Below are 4,854 nucleotides of genomic sequence, written 5' to 3'. Positions count from 1 at the left end.
ATTTTTTATTTTATTTTTATATACAACTTAAAATTCACTTTTTTATAGATATTGTTATATACCTAAAAATAGTAGTTTTTGTAAAAAAAATGCCATGTGTAAATAAACCTTAAAACAAAATATTTTTAATAGTTTTTAATAAAATTTCGAAAAAATAGTATCTATGATGTTTTATTTATTGATTTTTTTATACTACCCCTAAATATATTTGCGCTTATTTAAAACATACAGGGAGTCTCTCGTTTTTGGCCGAGGTTTCCATAAAAAAACTTAATTATATAAACTATAAACTATACAGGGTGAATGGTTTGGAAAAAGTGGTTTTCAAAATTTAAGCATTTTTTTAGTTTTTAAAATATAATAAGTCGACTCTTTTTGACTTTTGAATATACCGGGTGCGTCTCAAAAGTGGCTCACCCCCTATAACTTTTTTATTTTTTCAGATAAAAAAAACGAGATTTAGTATGTTAGTATATGACATAAATTAGGACTGATTGCCGTATTCAATTGTTTTTGGTCACTTCCTGTTTCACCGGAAATGACTACAACTTTTGATTTTTAAATGCATGGCACCCTCGCATTTTTTACTATATTCAATAGAAAATGACACTCTGAATAGAATTACATGTCATATTATATGTTAATTTTTGGCATTTTCTCATATGGTTTATTTGAAATTGTAAGAGGTTCATAACGATAATTTGACTTAAAATGCCAAATGTGTGGTACCAAATAATTCGTAAAAAAATGCTTTTTCCAAATAGCCACCTTCGTTCCATTTTAAAGAATTGAGATATGATTAAAAATACGATTAGGCATTTTTTAATCGGCCAGGACAAGACACGAAAAACATTAGATAATCAAATTTATTTTTCCAAGGCTCCTTGATTAAAAATTAGTATTTTTAACACAGCCATAGCACTCTAGATTGACATTTAAAATATTATTTTTTAAAGCGAAAATGTCAAAAGTTGACATATGATATGTCATTCTATTCAGAGTGGCATTTTCTATCGAATAAAGTAAAAAAATACCGAGGGTGCCATTTAAAAATCAAACATTGTAGTCGTTTTCGGTGAAACAGGAAGTGACAAAAAAAATAAAATTTAAAAAATTGTTTTGTTGCAATCAGGAGCAACAGAAATTTTCCTATGTCATATTTTTACAATAAATTTCACAACTTATCGTACGTATCGAATATCAAAATCCTTTTACCCAATTATAAGTCTATTGTTAATGCATACAAATTCCTCAAACATTGTTAAAAACCAGGATATAAATAAATAAATCCGCATATACGTTACAATAAACAATCCAATTCTCATATATTTCGTTTCGTCATGGCATAACTGTCACCGGACATGCCTCCAAAACATCTTTTTCATTGTTCTAGAGAAAAAAGATGGAAAATCACCGTTAAAAAATAAAATATATGCTAATTTTCTATGAGAACTGAATACTTTCGTTAAATGTCTTAATTGGTTTTGACAAAAACGTTTTTTAGAACATTTAAACATGGTTTAATAATAAGAAAATCAACTTATATTTTACTATATAAATGCTTGCAACAATCGTAGTGTTATATCAGTTCACTCTGAGATAGTGTGAGTAATATTTGTAGTGAAATATATAAAAAAATATATTTGTGCTTAAAGATGAGTCCATATCAGGTAAATATATTATAATGTATCATATATATTTGATACCTACACTCTCCTTCTTAAAATGATCTCTCTCATCCTTCCATCTTGGACAGGAGAACACATGTTCAACGTCGTCTATTTGACCACAAAATAAACATGATTCAGAGCTTGCCCGCCGCATCTTATAGAGGTATTTTCGGAAGCACCCGTGTCCAGACAGGTGGTATCCCACTTCACCATATGGTCTGTCAATCCATTTTTCGATGTTGGGTATAAGTCTCCAGGTCCATCTTCCGTACTTTCCTTTATCCCACTGATCCTGCCACTTCTCCATCACAGTTTTCCTGGCTATTTGTTTGAGCTCTCCCTTGTATCTATCCACTCGTTCATGAGCTAATATGTGGATAAGAGGAATGCCCGCAATGACACCAACTGCCTTCAGTAGATACAGTTCTGTAAGCGCTACAAACTCTAATACATAATTTGCGCTGCAGAGCTGTTATCTTTCGCTTTGTTTTTATTTTGTCCATTGCCTTACACCATACCAGAGCTGCGTATAACAATTGTGAATGTATTACGCTTACAAGAATTCTACGCTTTGATGACCTAGGGCCCCCTATGTTCAACATTAATTTTGATAATGCAGCAAGAGTTTTTTCCGCTTTAGTAATTGTTTGGGTAACATGTTCACAGAATGTTGTTTAATTATCTAACCAGACTCCGAGGTATTTTACAGCATTCTTAGGTACGATCAAAGTTCCCTCAACATCGAAAAGAATTGGTGCCAGTTTTCGTTTGGTGGATAGAATTACCGCCTCAGTCTTTTGTGGTGCTAGCTGTAAATCCTTTTGTGCCATCCATTTAGAAATTCTTAAGAGGCCGGTGTTAGCTTTATTCATAAGTATTTCTTCATTATCAGCAATCACTACCATTGCTACATCATCCGCGAATCCAATAAGCGTAATACCCTCTGGCATATCCAACTTTAACAGGGGATTGTACAAAATGTTCCACAATGTGGGACCAAGAATAGATCCCTGCGGAACTCCGGAATTTATTCTTACCAATTTCGTTCTCTCTTCAGTTTCCACCAAGATTTTTCTTTCGGACAGATAAGAACTTATTATATTTATTAGGCTATTTTTAATGCCCCTCTCCCTCAACTCTTCCAAGATAAATTCCTTTTCTAAATCCGAATTGTCTGTCGCACAGTCCACCAGTTCTCTCTACTTCGCTATTTAATCTTCCCAGTATTAGGTGTTCAAATATCTTCCCTTCAACGTCCAGGAGGCTGAGGGGCCTGTATGCAGTTGGTTCGCCTATATTTTTATTTTGTTTTAGGATTAATAATAACTTTGCAACTTTCCACCGAGTCGGATAGCAGTTTGACCGGGCAAGTTGATTATACACTGACAACACATAGTCTGGCTTCACCTTGCCCATCTGTTTAATAACTTCTGGAGGAATACCAGCAGGCCCTGGTGCTTTATTATTCTTTAACCTATCACAAGCCATTAGTAGTTCATCCTTTGTAAAACATTCAAACTTATCTATATCACAGCACTTAAATATCACAGATTTGTGGTTAGGGAACAGATATTTTACCACTTTCTCCATTGCTATCATGGAGAGATTTGGTTGAGGGGGGAAACCGATCCTCTATATATAAGCTGTCTCTTACTATGTTTTTCTATCTATTTTATCTAAAATAAATCACTTTATTTTCGGAGCTAAAAATTTTAAAAATATCTTTTATTCTGTCTTTTCTTAGATTGCCTCCTTTATCATGATTTTTGGAGTTTACTTGGTTCACTCTAATCCAGTAAAATATACACCTGACAATGACAACCAGGCTTTAAGTGGAAACTACAAGTACACAGTTGAAAATATACAGCGTGTGCCAGAAAACACTAACCAACAGCAAGTCAGAAAACTCAAAACAAGATCATTGGATACATTCTACTTTGACGATACTCCTAGGGTTGTCAGAGTGAGGAGATCATCAAATTATAGACAAAGGTCAGTTAGATTAAATCTTACAGACTTAATATAACCATTATTTGGGGGTTTGACAACATCATTTGACAACTTAATGGATGACAAATGTATAATTTATATACAGGGTCGCTGTTATGTATGGAAACAGTCGATTATTAGGTAAAATATAGGAGATACCGCAAAAAGTTAAATATAATAGAAGTTATAGGGACAATGTATTTCAAACCAACCGTTTCCAAGTTATTGACTTTTGAAAATATCACTTAAACAATTTGATTTAATTAATTTTGATATGTTCAGTTTCATTTAACGATGCCATTCTGCCGAAATTGTGATACTATTTGACATTAGTTCTCAAGTTAGCATTTATAGATGTTATTACAGTTGAGGGTTGGAACCTTTGGTGGTACACAGCAAAATAAAAACACTAAATCACCACAATACACCAAAACACTTTTACTTTTACACTAGACGCGCGTTTCGCTAACCATGTTAGCATCATCAGCAGATGATTATAAACTAACAGTTTGTTACCAAACCAAACCAAACTAACAGTTTATAATCTGGTTAGCGAAACGCGCGTCCAGTGTAAAACTAAAAGTGTTTTGGTGAATTGTGGTGATTTAATGTTTTTATTTTGATTTACAGATGTATAAAATGAGAGTATATCAAGTCTGGAAATTACAAAATTTTCGTTTAACATTTCAGTTCTTCAATTTATATGCATTTAGTATTACGATTATTGCTTAAAATTGAAGGAAGAATTAAAATATGGCATAATATACAGGGGGTTTCATTTAAAAAAAAATAAAGTTTGATGTGACGCAACTTTATGACCGACCCTGTATAATTAAATTTACTAGTAGCTAATAGGAATTCAAAAACCCATTATAACAATATCACAGTTTCGGCAGAATGGCATCATTAAATCAATCCAAACACATCGAAATTAATTAAATCGAATTGTTTAAGTGATATTTTCAAAAGTCAATAACTCGGAAACGGTTGGTTTGAAGTACATTATGTGTATTTCGATTTTTGCTTAGAATTGAAGGAAGAATTGAAATATATAATAATATACAGGGGTTCTTTTTAAAAAAATGAAACTTTGATGTGCCACGACTTTATGAACGACCCTGTATATTTAAATCTATTACTCGCTAATAGATATTTAAAAATCCTATAACTTTTGTATTTAACTTTTTGCGGTACC

At 32.4% G+C, this 4,854-nt stretch overlaps 1 protein-coding gene across 2 annotated transcripts in view; it reads right to left on the bottom strand.

Annotated features, from left to right (window-relative positions):
* The window catches only part of LOC115884872 (S phase cyclin A-associated protein in the endoplasmic reticulum), a 67,840-nt gene that overhangs the window by 8,383 nt on the left and 54,603 nt on the right, over nt 1-4,854 (bottom strand). The gene's annotated exons all lie outside the window — the stretch shown is intronic.

This window comes from Sitophilus oryzae, unplaced genomic scaffold (genome assembly GCF_002938485.1).
Source record: "Sitophilus oryzae breed Bouriz unplaced genomic scaffold, Soryzae_2.0 scaffold_358_pilon_pilon, whole genome shotgun sequence".
Classification (NCBI taxonomy): domain Eukaryota; kingdom Metazoa; phylum Arthropoda; class Insecta; order Coleoptera; family Curculionidae; genus Sitophilus; species Sitophilus oryzae.
This window is presented reverse-complemented; position numbering and strand designations above follow the sequence as displayed.